The sequence below is a fragment of the Grammomys surdaster genome, unplaced genomic scaffold (assembly GCF_004785775.1).
Source record: "Grammomys surdaster isolate TR1022 unplaced genomic scaffold, NIH_TR_1.0 220, whole genome shotgun sequence".
Taxonomy (NCBI): Eukaryota; Metazoa; Chordata; class Mammalia; order Rodentia; family Muridae; genus Grammomys; species Grammomys surdaster.
In genome coordinates this window covers 9,508,517-9,530,882 of record NW_021604665.1, presented here as the reverse complement: position 1 = coordinate 9,530,882, position 22,366 = coordinate 9,508,517, and the positions used below count along the sequence as shown (strand labels likewise).

The 22,366-nt window shown below is 45.6% G+C and overlaps 1 pseudogene; it reads left to right on the top strand.

The window, feature by feature from the left end:
* Window positions 1-16,266: 16,266 nt before the first annotated feature.
* LOC114625659 lies at window positions 16,267-17,361 on the top strand (annotated as a pseudogene).
* The last annotated feature ends 5,005 nt before the right edge of the window (window positions 17,362-22,366 follow it).

The following is a 22,366-nucleotide window of genomic DNA, read 5'->3' as shown; positions in this document are numbered from 1 at the left end:
GAGATATAGAAGGAGGGAAGGAGAGAGGAAAGGAAGGAGGGAGAGAGGGAGAATGGTGTCTAGAAGTGGTTAGCAGCCGTCCTGTCAGAAGGGCTCCTCCAGAGCTCAGAGTTTCTTTATCTATATTTCCATCAACACTGGAGGTTGGGCTCCTTAGCGTAATGAATGTCAAAAACAGACTGACTGGTAAAATTAATGGCTTCCTAAGTGGCATAATGAATCTTCAAGGAGAACTCTTGGCAGGTAACATCAAAGGTCTGTGGCTAAGATGTTAGAGCGGCGCCCTCCCCTTTCAGCAAGGTGTGAGAATCTGAAGAAGTCTCATGCATCTGCTCCCCTAGCTGCAATACCTGGACTGGTGCACGAGTCCACCTGCTGTTACAGAAGGGGTTGTAGCTGCCTAGAGACAGCCACACCGCCAGACAGTGGTGGTGTACACCTTTAACCCTAGCACTTCGGAGGCAGAGGCAGGTGGACGTCTGAGTTTGAGGCCAGCCTGGTCTACAGAGTGAGTTCCAAGACAGCCAGGGCTATACAGAGAAATCCTGATTGAAAAAAAAAAAAACATAAAAATAATGAAAATAAAAAAACAAGACAGCCATACCAGTTCCTGGAATCAACCTTGCATGAAAGGTGTTAACCAGAAGAGCCAAAGATGGCAGAGTTCACGGAGCTTCTCCTGCCAGTGCAGTGGGAAGGTCTTCTGCTTTTGTAACTGCGTGGTTAACAAGTGTCTGAAGGCATGGTGTGGTTTCTCTAACCAGGAGCCATCACTCCCTGATGGGGACAGTTCAGTTCAGGGCAGCAGCTGAGCCAACTCTCACCTCCAGCCTCTTCAGCAGGTCCCTCATCCACAGCTGAAGACGCTAGGCCTCCATAGTGAAGAAGCAGCAGAGCCAGATTTAGCTACAGGAGCCATCCTCCTAACCACGTGAAGCTGCCTCTCCACCCAGACATGAGATACGGCCTGAATCTATGCTGCTTGTATCGATGTAGCATAACCATACAACCCCCACACACCATGATACACGCATTGGCAGGAAAGAGGAAAGTGGTCGTACGTGAAAGAGACAAAGAAAACAAACAAGCCTAAATTATGAAACTTTCCAAACACAAACCCCCGGTTCTGAGCATTTTAATGCAATTGTTCAAGGTGGTGCATTGATTTTCTAATTAATTGCCACGGCAACAAAACATGCGCATCAGCTAGCAAGCATGACTGTAACATTATTAAAATATGAAGAAATGGCCTCCTTGGAATTAGGGAATTATAGCATTTGTGTCACCGTCCCTTCAGTCACAGGAGAAAATCCCCTGTCTCCAAGTAAGTGTAAGCCTTGGAGATGCCTACCTCTCCTTGTAAAACCTTGATCTTCTAACATGTGCATGTTTTTTAAATTAATGTAATGCCCTAACCGTAATATGCAGACTAAACAAAAAGATAGGGGTTGAAAATAAAATCATATATATCTTGACATTGAACACTGAGGAATCTGATGCACTGATTTAGGTCTGCATGAATGTAGAGAACCGTCTCAATAGAAGATCTTGTCAAGGACAGACTGGGCATGATGTTACAATCCAAGTACAAACGGTTTCCATTTTTCTGAAATTCTAAACTCTTAATAGCTTAGTAGTCATGTTACTGGAGAATACCACATATGTTCAAACTGTTAACGTGGAGATCTTTTTTTTTTTTTAAGTTTTGTCAGGGATAAGGAGATAGTTAACAGGTAAAGTATTTGCAACATGGGCATGAGGACCTGATTTAGTCCCCAGAATCCACATGTAAAGAGCTGAGTGTAGTGCCCTGCGCTTAAAACCTCAACACTGGGGAGATAGAAACAGGTAGATCCCTGGGACTTGCTGGCCAGGCAGCCTCGCTGAATCGGTGGGCTCCATGCCACTGAGAAATCCTGCCTCCAAAAACAAGGTAGAGGGTGGCTAGGAACACACCCAAGGTTGGCTTCTGGTTGCCACATGCGTGTGCATGCATAGTCATGCATACACACCAAGTTTTGATATATAAAAACAGTGTGAAGATAATACTCAGGGTGTTGCCCACTGGGGCATTTAGGACTTAGGTAGACTTCAGAGCAGTTCATTATTTTGTAGAACTATCCCTCACGTAGGAGATCATCTTGCAGCCCTGTTTCCACCCACTACCTGCCGTGAGATTCTGCCCGTCACTTCAAGGCTCCACCAGTCCCCCAAACATCTCTCAGGCAGCAGCACTGCCCGCACTGTGAGTGCTACAAGATTTTTTTCCTGGTCCTTTGTCTGTCCCTAAGTCTAGGAGGTCCCAGGAGGCCAGTGACACTGAGAATGAAACAAGAATCCTTTGACCCCAAAAGTGAGAAAATTCCTTCAACTCCCCCGGAGCCTGGGCTGCAACATGGGGAGGTCAAGACCAAGCTGGTCTGGAAGCAGACTGGGAATCGATGATGTTATTAAGCTCTGAACTTGGCTCTGCTCGTGGTTGCTGCAAAGATATGTTTATAAAGTGCTGTGTTTAGAGCACAACTCCCCTCCCCTGCCCACTTCGAGAATCAAACTCTGTCCTGTCTCAGAGATGCAACCGAGTTCTCCGGTATTGGCAACGAGTCAAAGGCGTCAAGACTGGCCATTTGGACCCTGAGGAACAGTGCGCTTTGCTCTGCTAAGAGGTGGCATCCAGTCTGTACCCAATGTCTTAAAGACACAGGTTCCCTCAATCACACTGCAGAACTGAGGTTCTGATGGGATAAGCCCCACAGAACGGAGAACTTCCTACAGGGTACCCAGCTGTGAGTAATGAGGGGTCAGAGGACAGGACAGTCCACACTGAGCTGTGGCCAAACCCATGATGTGCTGTGAAAGACAGACAGCTACAAGGCTGCAGAGATGGCACACAGAACCCAAGTTCTATGCCCAGAATACACAGCAGCCAGCGAACAATTGCCTCTAACTCCAGCCCCAGGAAATCTGGGACCTTTTTCTGGCCTCTGCAGGAACATACATGCATAGACCCACGCACAAACACAAATATACACAAAATTTTTTCAAAATAAATCCTTAAAAAGATAGAGAGGAAGAGAAAGGAAAGGAAAAGGAGGAAAAAATGAGAAGGAGGGAGAAGAGGAGGAGGGGGAGGAGGAGGAAGAGGAAGAAGAGGAGGAAGAGACTGACAATTCAAGGACTTGTTGCTCTGGTAGAGTCTGGAGACCATGGCAGTGATAGAGTCTGAGGAAAGCTACCAGCTGTACGAGAAAGGAAAGCACATTTCCCTCAACATCCAGAAATAGGCTCAGCAACCCAAATGAGACTAGGAAGAAGGGCAGGAGGAAATTAAGAGAAGCTTCGAAGTGTCAGTGGGTAGGAGCTCTCATCAGAGGAGCTGACTGAACACAGGCGGCAGACAGAACAGCTCAGTGGTAGAGAGTGCCTAACATGTACCAGAACTTGGACTCATTCCTGGGTACCAAAAACAGGAAGGAAGGTCTGAACACGAGAGGAAGAGAGGTAAATCGACAGCTCCCGGCACCACTAAATTGGAGAAAATAGAAGCTCCCAGAAGGAGGAACAGTTTTCAGTGTCCCAAAGAAGCCATAAAATCCTCACATTTCACAAGGCCAGGTCAGTAGCCTGAACATCTGTGAAACAGCTGCCAGGCAGCCTTGGAGAGTCAGGAAAGGAGAAACACATACCTCCTAGGGAGGCTTAGCTGCAAATGGTGGGGAGGAAAAAAAAAAAACAGGAAAAAAATACTGAGGGCAAAGTGCAGGTTTCTTGCAAAGTAAAGAAAAATCCGTGTGCACGGAAACAGGGAAACAGGGGAGAGGCACCCTGGGGTAGGACTGGGCAGTCTGTGAGCTCAAAAAAAAAAAAAACAGGAATCAGCTTTGGTCATCACCTTCCTCCAAGTTGTTTGCAAAGAGATAGGTGATGTGAGGCCCAAGTGTTGCCTCCGCTATCACCCACCGTTACCCAGTGTAGCATCTTCGCCTCCATTTGTGTATGATTCTCCAACCTTCACTTAGACCCTGTGTCTACCTTGGCACATGGAGAGGAATCAACAGGAGCCCTGAGGGGTTTGTGCTGTGGGTTTGGCACACGTTCTTTGTTGGGAAGTGAGTGGCTGTGGGTGCCTCAGTGCCCCTCATGAAACTGGAAGTACAAAAGGCTTCGAGAATTCAAGAAGCCTGGATGTACAAGCCCCTGGAGAAGGACTATTTTTAGCACTTGAGAGAAAGCAGCTGACAGGATCCCTCCCCAGCATCTTAAGCCAGCTTAAGGCTGACAGCCCAACCTGACAAAGACCAGTCAAGGCCTTGTCCAAAAACCGTGAAGACGACAACAACTGTCTCCACAGTAACAAACAGGTGCTGACGGTAGAATCCTAAATGTCACTTCGGGTTCCAGGAGGAAGAGGCAACCCTTAACGGTAAGGGAAAGATGATTTTGTCAACCTGTGGGAAGGATGAAATTTAAAATTACACTCTATTTCCTATGACAATTTTTGTGGTCTAATTTACAAGGTTGGTGAGAGAGAGTTGGCTATAGACTATTTTAAGCTCCTTCGGTGCACACACACACACAATCTGGTACTGGTTATGCATAATTCATTCACACAAGTGAGCTAAAGAATCTTGAAATAAAGGTTAATTACAAAAGGAGAAAAATCTTGGACTTATTGAAGGAGAAATATCTAAGGCCATACCCAGCAAACTGAAGGGGGGCAAAGCTGGTTGTCCCTTCAGGAAGCATGTACCAGGTCCTCTGCAAGAGTAGCAAGTGCTCTTACCCATTAAGCCATGTCGCCAGCCCAGGACCGGTATCTTCTCTGGACACACAGAATCACAAATGTGTATATAACATGAAGGTGGAAGCCAGACTGTCTAGGGAAGACTAACAAAAGGAGAGAGAGAGAAGATGGGGGATACTGGAGAAGAACGTGGTCAAAACACACTATCTATGCATGTGGAAATGCCCTTGACCATGAGCTGTGCAATGAATACGTGACAGTCAAAAAAGAAAATGCCTTTTTCTTATTTCGAGAAAAAGCCAAGGAGTGAAATAATAGATCACAGGTAACTTTGAATTCACTTTTATTTTCTAGAAAGTAGGCCAGCTCCGAGGCTGATGCCTGACTAATATTTTACAACACAATTCACCAAATCTGACAACTTCTAAGGTTGGCAGTGTTTCTTAAATCATCTACCTATTTTACCTCTTATTCATTAGTTTTCGAGCCTGGCTCTTAGGTCAGCTAATATCAGTTTGGGGAGCTAATATCAGTTTGAGGGTCAATCTTAGTTGTCAAGTTGAGTGCATTTGGAATTACCTAGGAGACACACCTCTGGGCATGAGGTACTTACACACACTGTAAGCATGCTTCCAGAGAGGTTTGGTGGAAATGGGAAAACTCACCCTTAAGGCTAGGCTTCTAGAAGGAACCAAATAGAGAAAGCAGCTATGTGTCAGCATTCACCTCTCTCTGCTTCTTTACTGTGAACAACCACCACCATAGAGGCAGGGGAAGTCCCAAAATCAACCCTTCCTTAAGTTCCTGTTGCCAGGTATTTTCCCATGGCAACCAGAAGGATAACTGATACCACAGGGATGGGGAGTGGCGGGGTGGGGGTGGGAGGACGGGTAGGGATGGGTCTACTGTAGTTATTCTTGTTTTCTTTAAATACTGTTCTAGGTGCTTGCTACCTTAAAATCTTCCATTTTAATAGCTTCCGGCAAATTTTCTACAAAGCTCCTCAGGTAACAAGTAGCCAGGAGGAGGACACCTCTCCTTACTTAAATATGCATCCTCCGCCCACTCCACGTACCCAGAAACCTCTCCCTGAGCCTCCCAAGGACCCTCATCAAGTTCTTGGACAGATAACAACACACAGCTTAAAGTAGTTAGAAGTCTCCCTAGTTGGTAAAACAGGTAAATCAAAAACTCCACATCTGAACCCAATGTCTTCACAAATCCTGTGCTTCCTTCCTTGTGATCACTACCCTGTGCTCAACAGCTACACAGAGAGCTGCAGATGCTCACGTGATCCTGTAACAGTGCCTTAACCGATCAGTGGCCACAGCTGTCTTCTGGACATTCCTAATAAACAGACGTGCCATGAATTTAAAGTCATGGGAGTCCACTTAGATCAGTGGGAAAAGATGTCACATGGTCCCTTGAAGTGTCTCTTGGCCACTCCATAGCAGACGAGCAAAAGCTTCCAGACTTTTCTTCATACGACACACATTTGGTGTTTCCTGTTAACATGTAGCTGAATCTATGAGTCCTATTCCTTGTGTCTTCAATCAAACCACTTGTCCAAAAGACAGGGAGAAGGCCAGGCTCTTCCATATGTAACTATCAAAATGGGGAGTTCAGTAAACAAAACACCTCTTGAAGTTTTGCTATGAACACAAGTAGAAGCCAGTTCCCTCAGATGGCCCATCTTTGCTTAGCAGCTGCAGAAAGGAAGGAGCTGACATTGCACTCTCTGTCCCTGTAGGACCCAAGGAGCTCTCGTAAGCTCTTCGGTCCTACAGTTAAGGTAGAAGTATAGAAAGCCCAATGTAGGGAAGAAAAAACATACTGCATATGGTTCTAGGGGTTGACCCTGGGGCTTTTAGTCTGGCAGACAAGAACTCCACCATGAGCTGCATGACAGCAAAACACATGTTATGAATTAAGCATTTTTTTTACTAGACTAAATTGCTTTAACTTACACTGTCAATTTTTGTGGGTTTTTTTAGTAAAAGTCCCTTCTTTTGTTTTGTTTTGTTTTGTTTTGTTTTTTATTTTGTTATTTTTGGTGACAGGGTCTCACTATGTAGCCCAAGCTGGCCTTGAACTCACAAGATCTGCCTCTCTCTGCCTCCCAACTGCTGGGATTAAACACCTGTGCCACAAAACCCTGCTTTAAAAATCCATTCTTAAATATTTTAATTTTACAAGAATGATTTAGATATGTAACTTTAAAAAAAAAAATCCCAGCCCATCAGCACACATAATAAAAATAAGACTTCTGTGTCACATCTCTTTTCCTCCTGGAGGCAATTATTATAAACATGGTCTTTCTACTTCTTCTGTGATTACCACCATATAATTTACTCATTTTCTTTCATCTTCCCCATCCCGACATATGACACAGAAGGAAATTACATATGCCAACTCAAGCCATCTTTTTAATTGTTGTACATTTTTAAACTTTACTTATTTTGTTGGTGGAGGGCAGACACGTGCCACGTGTGTGTAAAGGTCAGAGGACAACTTGCAGGACTCACTTCTCTTCTTTCCAGCGTGTGACACCAGGGGATTGAACTCGGTCATCAGGCTTGGCAACCGGCCTTGTCTCACTGGCCCTTTAGTAATACTTTTAAAAACTATGTGTGAAACTTTTCAAGTCATTTTTAATGGCTTAGTGATGATGCTTGGGACCATAGTCCCACAGAGCTGAACTTTCTCAAAGGACTAAGGCAAATCAGGACAGAAGGTAACAGAAGGACATAGCTTAGTGTCTATACAAGTCAAGGAGAATGCACAGAGAATGACTCTCTTTCTCCTGGACTTCCTGCCTCCAAACCGTGAAGAACTACATCTGTTGTTTCACCGTCTTGGTCCCTGGTGTTTTGTCACGACTTCCCTGGAAGGTTGCTACATCTGTCAATCAAACACTGGCTACACCAATTACAGTATATCCATACAACTTGATTAATATAGCACTTCCAACAGACATGGGGGTAGACTCATGAGCAGTGCCACAGAACTTTGTCCTATGTGATCAAAGTAAATTGTGAATACTAGCACTCCCTAGGCCCCTGAAAGTCATGGACCACGCTAGGTCACCCAGAATCATGCATGCAGAAGTGCTTCTAAGGAGGAAAGGGGTTGTGGTGAGAAAAGGGGGAGGTGGGGAGGAATTCACTGTGTACGTTAATAAAAGGCAACTAACTTATGATTTAAGATAATCAAGAGTTTACTGTATTTGGTTAATTTCTAAATGTGTGCTTTGAAAAGCAAAAGAAGTGAATGTTTTTAAGATTCTTTGACTCTTCTCTATGTGTATGCATATGTGTGCCTGCTTGTCCGTATGTGCATGTGAATGCAGGTGACCATGACTGCCAGAAGGGGACACTGGATCTCCTGGAGTTGTACTTACAGGTGGCTGTGAACCATCTGACATAGATGCTATGTAAGCAAGTGCTCATAACTGTAGCGGGAAGTATTCAAAACTGACGGCCGCTGGCTCCCAGCTCTGCCGCCATGTTCCCGCACTACAGTCTGGCACCGGCTGGCTTCCTCAGTGGCGCCAGCCGGGGGGCCCACGAGATGTTGGCCCGGCTGCTGCCTCTGCAAGCCAGCTCCGAGCCCTCCACGGCTCTAGGCATGGCCCCAGCCCCCACTCTGCCATCCCCACGGTGCTCGGCTTAACCACAGACAGTAACTGCCATCCTCGCAGTAGATATCACAATACCCAGTACCCAGCAGAAATAAGACTCCTAATGCTTAAAGTTAACCAAACAGATTTAAATATCAGCAAATACTCAAATCACAAGGTGCCCACACAATTTAGAAGGCTATCCCAGTATTCCTAACCTTTAGAATCTACCCGAGAATCCACGTTTGCAGCCATTTCACCTCCCTCCCTCTCTCCAGTGTCCCTCTGCCTTCCTGTCTCTGCTTCCCTTAGCTCCGCCTCACTTTTCCCTATCCAATCACAGGCCTCCCGCTGTAAATAGATTGGGCAGGGAAATTTCTGCCACACAAAACCACTGAGCCACCACTTCAGCCCCTGGAGAAGAATGTACGCTAAGTGAGAATGTCTCATATTTATCTTTGTGTGTATCTTTTCATGTACATGTTTGTGTGCTGGCACATGTGGGTGCATGTGCACGTGTGTGACTGTGCATGTAAACGCTAGACATTGATAACAGGTCTCTGCTTCCGTCGCTCCCCTTTTTGAGTCACAATCTCTCACACAACCTGGAGCTCAGTGATTAGGCTAGACTGGTTAGCCATGTGTCCTGGGGATACACTTCTCTCTGCCCCCAGCTCTGAGATTGCAAATGCTTGCTGCCATACCCAGATGTTTACATGGGCACAGAGGATCCGAACTCAGGTCTTCACGCATGTATGGCAATCACTTTTGCTAACTGTGAGGCAGCTCCCCATCCCTATTGTTGAGCTTTACTTTCCCTTAGTCATTAATACCTTCTGAGTTTCAGGCTAATCATGACTTTGTGGATCAACAGGTTCAAGTATTCCTTGAGCCTGGGTTTCATGTAGGATGAATCCAGGATGATGCCTCTCTTCCCAGTATCTGTTTACAACTAATTCCATACATACTGAAAAGTTGAGTTTCCTAGTGGACATCTATATACGCTTGCTACACCAATTCCACCATTACTAGTTGTCTATCCTCGCTTTATTCCACCTACTCATACTGCTATTGATCCACCAAACCATCTAATTTTTTAAATACACTTCAAAGGAACTTGCAGACATAAGCATACTTTCCACCTAAGTAAACTTCCCATATGCATAACACACAACCTTTGTTTCGATGATTAAAAGTAGAGAACGTTTACCCAGCCAGGAGACCACCCACTTAATGGGGAGACAGTCGGGGGAGGGGTTTGGGACTTCAAAAGGACTAATTAGTTTACTGTGTGTGATGGTCCAGCCTCCACCAAGAGAGAGCAGAGCGGTGTTACCCAAACACCAATGCATTCGTCTCTCATCAAAACTGTAGTGCAAAGAAGACATATCAAAGAGGGAATCGGGAATCGGGGTCTGGACATATTTGTTGCCATGATGTTTTCCAAAAGGAGTTGGTGTCTACAAGGGGGAGGCTCAGCCCAGGCTGGCTCCTCGCCCAGAGCTTCTGGGGAGATAACAGCATCCTTTCAAGTCCCCAAGATGGAGTCTGCTGCTGTTTTCCTGCAAATATTTGCATGTTGATATCTCCAAACATTCTCATGTTCTTCTGAGGGCTATGCTCACTAAAGAACCACCACCACTGAACACCACAAGAAGCATTCATGTATGAGCCTCTATCACTTCCTTGCCCTGACCTGAGAGGTTTATTATATCAGATTAAGGCAACTGTAAGCAGTTTCACTTCTACCTGGCAGGGAACCCCATAGATTAAAGAGCCTCACAGGACCTGTGACAGGACTTCCAGGAGCCCTTTTGGTGAGAGAGCAGAGCAGAGCAGTTTTTTGGGCCCTCCCTCTCCCTCTCTTTACCCCAACCCCCACATACACATCATGACCCCTGCGTCAGTGACAGTGCCCAGGACTGTAACCTTAGTTATCAGCTATGCTGGTGACATTATACAGGTTACACAGATGGGGAACTGCTGCTGCTGCTTGTCATAATTCAGGAACAGGACCCTTAGGTAAGGCTCAGGACAAATGCTGGTCCATGGGAGTAGATGAGACAGCTGAAGTTCCAGAGTTTGAGACCAAATCTTGGGGCTGGAGAAATAGCTCAGTGATTAAGAATGCTGGCTGCTTCCAGAGGACAGAGTTCAATTCCCAGTTCCCCCATCGGTCAGCTCACAACCACCTCTCATTCCAGCGCTGAGAGAACAGCACCCTCTTCTGGCCTCCTTGGTCACACATACACATGAAATTACATAGACACAAACACACATAAATAATTAACTAATAAATAAATCTTTAAAACTATATTTAATTACTTTACCCAGCCTACCCCTGCCACAAACTACAGGTGAAACCCTGAAAAGCAAGAAGGCAGTCTTTTGTATTTGATTTAGTTCATTTTGGTTTTTCCTGAGAGAGGGTTTAACTAGGTAACCCATGCAAGCCTGAAACGCAAGAGCCTCCTGCCTCAGCCTCTGCAGTGCTGGGATTAAAGGAACATGACACACCCTGCCTGATTTTTATGTTCCTAAAATTGCATGCTTGGTTGAAATGAAAATAAAGGATGAAAAGCAATGTATATACCTTTTCAGTTAAATGTATGTGTGACTTTATGCTGCATGCATATGCCATGGTTGTGAGGCCAGAGGAGGGCGTTGGATATGCAGGAACTGGAGTTACAGGCAGGTGTGAGCTGCCAAATGTGACCCAAACTCAGGTCCTCTGGACGAGCTGAACTCACTCCTAACCACTGAGCCATCGCTCCAGCCTTTACTTGTCTTTTTAAAACATATCTGTTCTAACTTCTATTATCATTCTTTTCTATTTAAAATTTGAGAACGAATCAAAAGCTAAGACTTCATGGGGAGAAGGAAATGGCATTACCTTTATCTGTTGAGAACATCATCAGAAAACTAATTTGAGAAAGAAAAGACCAATTAATGGGAACAGAAAAGACTAGTGAGCTTCCTTTGATCTTAGAATTTATTAAATAGTAAAATAACCACTCTGTTTTATTAGGCACCATAAAACAGAGAAGGCAAAGGAAGCGGAAGCAGGCAGAGGTGACCTTAGAAGAAAGGGCAAGTTCACTGCCAGAGTACCTCTGCCTGTCTGGCTCTCTGATAGAGCGAGGGGCAGCCTCTACATGGCTTACTTACTGGCTCAGTTCTAGGTCCCCGTCTCTGTAAGAGGAGAACAGGAAGAAGAGCTACCCACCCTCCATCACTCAAGCTGTGCAGAGGATTTTTCACAAAGCACTGAATGGAGCAGAATGGGGGAAAAGGTTTCCAAACCTTTCTCCAACCAAAGACTAATGTCTAGAACTCTTTTTTTTTTTATGTTTATTCATTTTTATGTACATTGGTAGTTTGCCTGCCTGGGTGTCAAGAGAGTTGTGAGGGGCCATGTGGTTGCTGGGAGTTGAACTCAGGACCTCTGGAAGAGCAGTCAGTGCTCTTAACCACTGAGCCATCTCTCTGGCCTCTAGAACTCTTAAGAAACCCAAACAAGTCAATAGACAAAAATAAACAGGAAAGTTTTTTAAACTCTGGGGCTGAGAAGATGGATCATTGGGTAAAGAGGCAGCCATGGAAATGCAAGGACCTTAGTTCGGGTCCTCAGCACCCAAATAAAGAGCCAGTCGTGGAGTGCACACCTGCAAGCCCAGTGCTAGAGAAGCATGGACAGAAAGAAACCGTTTGTCCAGTGAGACCAAATGACCAAGCCACAGATTCAGCAAAAGACCATCTCAAAACAAACAAACAAACAAAAAACCATAAGCAACTGAAATAGAAGACATCAGTCATCAACCCTTGAACACACCTGCCCTAGTCAATGTGCAGTGTGTGTGTGTGCACATGTGCATGCGCACACACAAGCACACACTCACAAATGTAATTCAATTTATAAATTTATAAATATGCTAAAAAACTGAATAGATATTTCTAAAAAATTAAAATTAAAATTAAAAAAACCAACCATGCAGGAGTTGGGCACTCACAAAGCAGAGAGAAAAGGCAGGCAGACCACTGTGAGGCCCAAGCCAGCCAGTGCTACTCAGCTGCACCTTATCTCAAAATCATAAAGGAAGTGAGGAAAAAAAGGAATCGGGGAGAGAGTCAATAAAGAAGACATGCCAGGCCTGTGGAGATAGTTCAGCAAGTGAAGGTGTCTGCTCATCCAAACCTGAAGACCCGAGTTCAAGTCCTCAGACCCATACAATGGTGGAAGATGAGAGCAAATCAAAGCTGCAATTAGAAGAACAACTATACAATAACTACATATAGGGAATTCAGAGGGTGATGGCTGCCATCCCTGCTGGTAGGAATGCACAGAGATACACCACCACGAAAAACAGCAGGGGATGCTTCAAAGAGTTAAAATAGGCCTGCTGCTTAGTATAATTAATATCCCCTAATAGAATTTGTATTTACATTAGAAGTACTATATGATCCAGAAATCCTACTACAGTGCTGCTGCTGGGATCAAGTGTACTGTATCAAAGACATCCACACAGGCACATTCTCTGTAGGACTATGCTAGGGATATCTAGCTGTGAGTGGTAGATAAAAGAACTGTGGCACACACATACAAAGAAATGTCCTTCAGCCATTAGGAAAGGCAGGAGCCTGTCGCTGTCATGGTAGAGATGAACAGAGATATTTTGTGGAGTAGACTGTCTCAGGCACAGAAAGGTGGGCACTCCGGTCTCACAGAATTAGTTTCGATAAATCACTTATGGAATCTAATAACGTTACATTTTCCTGTCCTGGAAGTGGAGTGTAGGTTGTCAGAGGCTGGAGAGAGAGCGCTGTGGAGATGGACAAAGGTTTGTATGAGTTCTGAGGTGCAGTTAGAGCAGAAGCACAGGTCCTGGCTGTACCACAGGAGAACTACAGACAGTAATGACCTGGATACCACAACAAGAAAGACAAGAGGACTGTGAACATCAGGGTCAAGGTGATGGCTACGCTAATCACTGTGATTTTATCATCTCACACTGTGTAAAAGAATCAATCACAGTATTATACCGCCATAAATATGCCTATGTCAAATAAATTTTTTTCAAGACACCATAATCCTGAGAACCATGGGCAAATCTTAGCAGAGGCCTGACCTCTGGTCCTTGTCATCCAGCTGCAAAGATAAACCAAATCCCTTAAAACCACAGTGGCACTCAGAAGACAGGAGCCTAGACCAGTGAAGAATAGTACAGTAAGAAATTTCTAGAATAAGCAAACCTCTGCAGTCTCACAGGCTAAGAAATTAGAGATCCAGACCAAGCTACATCAGGTCCCAACAGAGCAGATAGTTCATAGTTCACAGGCCATGCCTCCATGCCTCCATTCGCAGCTCACTACGTTCACAAAACAGCTCTGAATGATTCATTAACTGATCCTGTATGTCCAGAGTTCTGGGATCACATAAGGAGCTTAGATACCATGGCCTACCATGGCCCAAGTGCAGTGTTGGAGAACTCTGGAGGGATGTGGTTCTTTATCATTTCGGGGCTATTGCTTCCAGGTCTTGGTGAGATCCTTGGTACCCAGACAATGCCAAATGAAGGAGCTCAAGTAAATTTCCATGAACATGGCAAAAGGAGCCAGGCATGAGGACATTAGTCTGTAATCTCAGAACTTAAGAAGATGAGGCAGGTAGACCACTGCAAGTTTGAGGCTAGCCTGATCCACATAGCAAGTCCCAGGCCACAAAGGGCTCCACAGTGAGACCTTATCTTTAAAAAATAATAATAATAAGTCAAAAATGAAAAATGGCAGAAGAAAAAATTCTAAATAGCTGAACTTTTTTTAAAAACTAGGATGGACTCATGCTCATACTACGGAGCTAGTCAAAGGCTTGTCTCACAGCTGGGGAAGGAGATCATAAGCACTAGGGGCCTACTATTCTTGTTTCACTAAATGGGCATGCTGTCAAGCTGCATTCAAATACTTATGTTTATACTCACGGAGTGGTTTATACACCTGGACTGGTGCTGTCTTCAGCCTTGACCAAGAAACCTTCTCTCTGCATCGAGGAGTGGTTGGTGCAGCCTCGTGGCACGTCAAGGTGTGGAGAACAAGAGATCCTGAATGCTCACTCTTAAATACGACACCCATATCACCCTCTCCAAGGCTCGGACAACATCATAAAACAGGAGACAGAATGAATCTAAAAGCCAGATGGTGGAGAAGAAAGCATGAAAAACATCTTCTGGGTATGATGTGGCCATGGCAGTCATGAACCAGGCAGCTGGGATTGCCTGCATAGTATCCAGCTATATCCAGCTATATTTGGGAATGGGTTCATGGACCCTGCCCTATCCAGGACAGCAAAAGTGAAGTCATTGTCTTCAGTGATGGAGCCTCAGGTAAGTGACTCAGGTTCCAGCTGATAGTGCCACAGCCATGCCCACTCAAGTGACCCTGGTCACACCCACTGGGTCACGAAGAAAAAAAAAAAAACAAATAGTCATAAAGACAGTGTAGTAAGGAAGAGGCATAGCGAAGGTATGGAGCTAGATGAATGTGACCAGAATGGAAGTCTGTGTGTGTGTGTGTGTGTGTGTGTGTGTGTGTGTGTGTGTGTAATTGTCAAAGAATAAATTAACTATAAAATCCTCAAAAGAAACTATATATATGGCAAAACTGGTATGTATAGTCTTAGGGTTTATCACAATTTGGTTTCTAAAAAGAAGGACCAGAGAGATGACTCAGCAGTTAAGAATGCATCCTCTAGAAGATGGAAGTCCAAGTGTATAGTGTTGTACCTGCCTGTGATCTAAAAGCCTTGACATTCTTGACACAGGAGACAGAGCAAGTACACTGTCACATGTATCTCTTCCTCTTCTTACAAAGCCACTAACGTCATGATGAGAGCTCTACCCTGATAACCTCCTCTGACCAGAATTACCACCTCAAAGACCTCCATCTCCAAATACTCACAAGTGAACAGGGACACTAGTCTCTTCAGCACATGAACTTCGAGGAGCACACTGAAACCATAGCACCCAGTGAATAAGAATGGGCACCTTCACAAAGCTTCCTGGAGTATCTATAATGCTAAAAAAAAATCAACCAGGGGCTAGAAAAGGCATTGTGTGTTAAGAGCTCAGTGAGCTTTCTGTGGGAGCTTAGAAGAGAAGAATACTGAGAGCCATGCAGAAGATGGAGGCCTGGCTTGTAACACTTCCGAGACCCTACCAGGGCACTTGCATGAAGAATCGGTGGTATTTGATCAGCTGGAACTGAAGAATCAGCTGCGATTAATAAGAGACCAGAACCACTAAAGTAAAATGTTTGCTTTGCTGGGACAATGGGTGCTAGTCAGCTAGGGCTAAACAATCAGCTTTGGTGAAGAAGAGACCAGCATCACTGAGGTGAAATCTTCTGGGAACCGTTTCCTTAGGGCCAGCACACAGAAGCTGTGATCTAGAAGTGGCCAAGTTTGTGCTGCCTTGTGACAGCAGCTGAACTTGGTAGTTTAAATCACCCAGGTGGTACTGGTTTTGAAGGCAGGAAGGGGTCATGGAGAACAGCTGAGATTTGCTACTGGGAGAGGGTATAAAGGAAGGCCCAGCCAGAGAAGCAATAGAAGCCCTGGGATTCAAGAGGTCGTGCAGAGAAGCCTAAGCTTGGTGCCCTGAAGAGAGTCTGTGAGAGGCTGTTGGTGGACTTGTAGCCCAGTTTTAGCAGAAGATTCCAGCGTTTTGGAGATTCTAGGACCATGCATGGGATGACTGCCAAGAACAGCAGTAGCTGTCACTAGAAGACAAGCCGTGTGTTGCAGAGAGCAGAGCCAGAGCAGGTTCCCAAGCCACCTGGAGGAGGCCAGATTGCATCTCGTGGGGGGTGCCGCTTCGATTCCACACTCATCTGGGAGGACCGGAGAAGAAGGATGTCGTCGTCGTCAGGGCTTAAGGCTGAGCTGGAGTTCCTAGCATCCATCTTTCACAAGGACCACGAGCGGCTGTGCATCACGAGCTGGCAGCTGGATGAGCTGCGTTGTCAGTTCATAGTCTCCCCGAGGGAGCGACTCTACATGTACTGCACCATCACCGAGTCCTACCCATCTTTGCCAGCAGTATGGATCGTGAATTCTGAGGATCCAGAACTCTCACTGATTGCGGAACGCCTGGTAGGTTTGATGCCGAACGTTACGATTACTCAGCAGATCAGGTGCCTGCTCAGTGAACTCTGCAACAAATACAACCTGCCTGAGCACCCGGATGTGGAGATACTGGACCAGCCGGTCCCCATCGCTCAGAAAGCGACCATCGAAGAGGTGTCTTCAGAAGACGAAGATGCAGCTGACGGGCTGGAAGACTTGGATCATTATGAGATGAGAGAAGAGACTAATGGTGAGAAAAAGTCAGAGGACGAAGGGCTTGAGAAAGAGCATTTGGCAATATTGGAGAATATCAAGAAGAACCAACGTCAAGAGCATTTGAGAGGTGCTGTGTCCGGCTCAGTGCGTGCTTCAGATAGACTTATGAAAGAACTCAGAGAGATATACAGATCTCAGAGTTACAAATCGGGTACTTACTCCGTGGAACTGATAAATGACAGCTTATATGACTGGCACGTTAAACTGAGGAAGGTTGACCCTGATAGTCCCTTGTACAGTGACCTTCAGCTCTTGAACGAAAAAGAAGGCATAGACTATATTTTACTTAACTTCTCTTTCAAAAGTAGCTTTCCATTTGATCCTCCATTTGTTCGTGTTGAGTCGCCTGTTCTTTCTGACGGATATGTCTTGGAAGGAGGGGCGTTGTGTATGGAACTGCTCACCAAACAGGGCTGGAGCAGCGCCTACTCCATTGAATCGGTCATCATACAAATCGGTGCGACCTTAGTCAAAGGCCGGGCCAGGGTATCCTTTGAAGCAGATAAGAAGCAATATAATCTAGAAGCAGCCCTAGAGTCCTACAACCACTACGCCCAGGTGCACGAGGAAACAGGCTGGTTCACTCCTTCCAAGGAAGCTGGGTAAATAGTAGACTGCCGTGTATTTGGAACAATGTAGTTTTAAAGACACAAGCTTTGCATATCTTTGTAACAGTAGTGGGGGAAGATATTAGCTAATTGGTGTTTTAGTGGACAATCTGTCAACTGATGGCCAGTAGAAGTCCCAACCTTCTCATTTTACTTACTGTGGGCTGAACCGTGAGCTTTTCCTGTGGTTTTCCCTGATAATCATAACGTCCATTTTTCATCATCTGTTTTCTTTGATTAAGTGAAATGTGTTAAGTAGGCCAGTCAGTTATGATTTTAGGTAATGTTTGTTTATTGGGCTATTGGGGGAGGGAGGGGGAAGGGAGGGGGAGGGTAATGAGTATTTACAGACATTTGTTCCATTTAGTGCCAATAAAAGTTTTGCCAGTGTCCAATACTGGTTTAGAAAAAATAAAAATAATATTAATAATAAAGATAATGTATTTTTCCTTCCCAGAAAAAAAAATCAAATAGAAAAGACATGAAAGAGACCATTTCATAGCTAGCAGCAGCTGGTAAAATAGCTTGAAAGGAGCCCTTCCTTAAAACCATCCCAAAGACATCCCAGCCTCCTCTCGTCACTGCCCTCATGTGGTAAAGCCAGAGCCCACAAGTGCACAGGCTATTGGGGTCCCCCCTGCTAGACTGTACTGTGATCACCACTATCCTTGCTGCCAATCAGGAACTTCACTCCAGTGGCAAGACCCACATGCATTGCGTGGTGTGTCTGGTTCCCTCCCCAGGTGGTTCTGACACAGGCCATAACAAACACTCAGCAGGATAATGATTAAGCCAGGAATCAAAGGAAACTATGTTTATTTACAATTCTGGTCCCAATACATGGTGGGGGCGAGGGGGAGTAACCAGGACCTTTGGGTGATGCTGAGACAAAAGAAAAACATGTCTGTATCTAAATTTATCACAGACAAGCATGTACCTTGGGGCTACACAGTGGGCACAGGGAGGATGGGACCCAGTTTGGGGTGATTATAGAACTCCTCAGGAGAACACCCACTCCTAACGAGAAGCAGAGTTGCTGACAAACAACTGGTGCTCTTAATTGGTGGATAACTGGAGCACTGGGGTCCTTGGGCATAGGTGGGTGGGGCTTGATCTCCCTTTAGTCTGAAATATCAACACTTTCTCTGTTGTGGATTCAGCCCCAAGGTGAGTCCTCAGAGTTAACTCTCCACCAGCCAAGAGACAGGTTCTTAACACCTGCTGACAAGCTGCCCTCATTGGGAGTGAGGTAACCTTGAGGGGCCTCTCCAAGCTCACTCTGGAGAGGAATGACAGCTCCTACTTAAAAATTTGCAAAATCAGTGTATTTAGTGTGGGACCACTTGTGTTAACATAAAAAGGGAAACCAATTAGAGACTTAAATGGATAAATTCATATACCTTTATATAGGTACACATTTATAAATTCATAGGTATCTTACATAGGCACAAAAATGTATGCTTAATTTACATAAAATTTCCCCTAGCTTACACAACAAACCAGAAGCCATGAAGAAAAGAAGGGTTGTTTAATTGGTTGGTAGATTGGTTTGGTTTGTTCTTTGAGACAGGGCCTCACTATAAAGCTCTAACTAGCCCAGAATTCATGTACAGAGCAGGTGAGCCTAGAACTCATGAATGGAAGCCAGAGAACTACTTTGCAGAGTCGGCTGCCCCCTCTATGTGAGTTCTAGGGACCAAACTGTGTCTTCAGATTTGTCTGGCAAGCACCTTTCCCTGTTAAGTCACCCCACCAGCCCTGAGAGGAGGCTTTTACTGTACAAAGTGTAATGTCGAAGTTTAAAGTCGGGGATGTGGGGCTTAGAGTTAGGGAAGGGAGATGAGGGAGGAAAGAGGAAGGAAGGAAAGAAGAAAGGAGAGAGGGAGGGAGGGAGGGAAAAGAAGGGAGGGAAGAAGGAAGGAAAGGAAGGAAGGAAGGAGAGAGTATAGGTGAGGTAGGGAGAGGTAAAAGCAGCAGGAAGGGACCAGAAGAGAAGGGAGGGGAGGGGAAGGAAAGGGAGAGGATAGGAGGGGAGAGCTGGGGATGGAGTGGAGGGAAAGAGAACACAGGGGAAGGGAAGGGAGGGGAGGGGAAAAGAGAAGAAGGAAAAGGAAGGGGAGGTGAGTGAAGGGGAGGGAAGAAGAGAGGAGGGGAGAGAAGGAGTGGGAGCAGGGAAGGAAGAGAAAGGGAATGGGAAGGGAGGAGAAGGGAAGGGAAGAAGGGAAGGGAAGAAGGGAAGGGAAAGGAAGGGAAAAGAAGGGAAGGTAGGAGAGGATGTGGTGGTTTGAATACACTTGGCTCAGGGAGTGAGTAGCCCTATTAGGAGGTGTGGCCTTGTTGGAATAGTTGTGTCCTTGTTGGAAGAAGTGTGTCACTGTGGGGTGGGCTTGGAGACCCTCCTCCTAGCTGCCTATAAAACAGTCTTTCCTGATTGCCTTCAGATCAAGATACAGAACTCTCAGCTCCTTCTCCAGTACCTGCATGCTGCCATGCTTCCTGCTATGAGGATAATGGACTAAACTTCTAAATCTGTTAAATGTTGTCCTTCATAAGAGTTGCCTTGGTCATGGTGTCTATTCACAGCAATAGAAACCTAAACTAAGGCAGAGGGGAAGGGAAGGAAAGGGGAAAGGGGGGATGGAAGAGAGGGGAGGGAGGAAAGAGGGTGAATCAAGAAAAGGTAAGTTTGTACCCTGAAATGTTACTACAGAAGTCACCAAGTTCGACTTTTTGTTTAAGAAGGAATACATGAAAAGTTCCTAGAAGCTGACAGACAGCGGAACCGGCCTCGGGTCTGCCTGCTCTCTGCCCCATTTGTCCTGTGACTATCACCTTGGCCCCGTATTCTCACTGTTTTCCCCTGGTAACTCATGAGCCTGGTTCACATGGTTTGCTCCCCCATGGAAAGACTGATCACTCCATCCCAAATAAATGCACCCCCACCCCTATTCACCTATCACCATCTTAAATTGCCCAGGAGTGATGGCTACTCTTGGTTTTTAACTCGACTATAACTGGAATTAACTAAAACCCAAGTGGCTGGGTCCAACTGTGAGGGGCTTTTCTTAATTTCCCATCTGAAGTGGGAATCTTCACCCTGAATCTGGAATCATTTTGCAATGAGGAGACCCACCTCTAATGTGGGCACACCTTCTGGTGGTAGCCCATACAATGAACATGAAAAAAAGGAAAGTTCTTGCTTGTTGCCCGCTTGCCCTCAGGAACACTGGCAAATCCATCCTTTCCCTGGTATTGGAGCCTCCTTCTTTGGGATTCCATCACATACTGAAGACCAGCTGAACTGGACTAAATGCGGTAAGGTACACTTAAAATCCCAATGCTGGGCAAGAAGACACAGGCAGATCTCTGCTGGCCTGTCCAACCTACTTGTCAGGTTCTAGGTTAAGCCCCTGTCTTCAAAAAAAAACAAGTCTCTGTCCTACACACGCATGCAACATGAGCGCATGCACACACAATGATGTTCTCAGAGTGAGGATCTGAGCAGACTTTCTCCGGGTTTTTCTGGCTTGGAGGTACCTGATGCCAGCTCTCCTTGTGTGGTGCTGGGGCCCCAGCAGAAGCCCCTAGAGCTCCTTCTTGAAAGGCATTCTCTAGCCTCAGCCAGCCATTCACTCAACAGAATACCTGCATGTGGGGGCCTTAGAACCAAATGTCCCACACAGTGCCCTGGAGAGTCACAAGGGAAGCCACAACCTCTGCAGGCGACAGTACATAGTCTCTGAGACTGCTCATGGTGGACCGAGAGGAAGCTAAGCCATGGATGCTGCAAGAAGATCAAGACAATACACTTGAACTTCCCTGGAAAATCAGTGCGTGCCTGGGAGAGAATCCGTCACCTCCAGTGACAAGCTCCCACATAGGTGTCCAATCCCAAGTGGTCAGCCCTGGGGTACATATACACATGAAGAAGGCTAAATGGAAAATGGACTCAGTAGTTCAAATGTGATATATATATACACACACATATATATATGAATTTTTAGGAAGACCTTGCAGGAGTCGGAGGGAGAGATGCAAGAACAGGAATGATATAGCCAAGTACTCATGGAGGAGATCCTCAAAACAAAATCCACTGTTATTTAAGAAATCCGCATGCAAAGGTCTCACACAGTGCAGCGTTTGTGATCTTGTGTTAATGCTTTGGGCTGTTTGTTTGTGTGCTGGGCCAGAAGCCAGCACACAGTAGGGAAGCACTCTGCCCCTGAGCTGCGGCCCTAGCCTGTGCAATTGCTTTCTTTCTTCATTTAATTTCCCTTTTGCTTTTTAGTTTTTTATTAGCACATACTAAATATACACGATGATGGGTTTGATAACGTTTTCAAACACACATGTAATATATTTTGATGCTATTCACCCCACTACCCTCTCTTGCCCCGCCTCCATTCCTGCTGGCCCCTTCTTATCCCCAGCTAGTCACCTGTGGTGGTCCGCATCACGATAGCCCTCCCCGCAATGGCTCATATATTTGGACACTTAGCACCCCGTTTAAAGACAAGAGCCATTTCCAGTTGCCCAGTCTGCCTCGCGCTTATGGTTGAAAACATGAGCTCTCCGCTTCCCGCTCCAGAAGCCATGCCTGCCGCTTGCTGCCAGCCTTCCCCGCTGTTATGAACTCTTACCCTTTGAAGCCAAAACCCAAAATAACCCTTCCTTTTATAAATTGTGTTTCATCACAGCAACAGAAAAGCAGCTACCGCGGCACCCTCGACTTTTTAAATGCCGTATTCAAAGAGGAGAGAGTCTGTCGGCGCTGCAAGCTTTCTTCGAAAACTCATGCCTGACTTGTATTTAAGAATTGAAGGGAAGTCAGATTTGTTTATCGATCATCCACTTAATTACCAAATTCAACAGTCTGCATTCTCAAAATGTGATTGATTAGTGGCAGGAACCTAATATGGCAAATGTGCAGCCTGACACAGTACTAGACAGGCCACGAGCTGGGTCTCTTAAACATTTGACACTGTTTCTACCACTTGCACGGG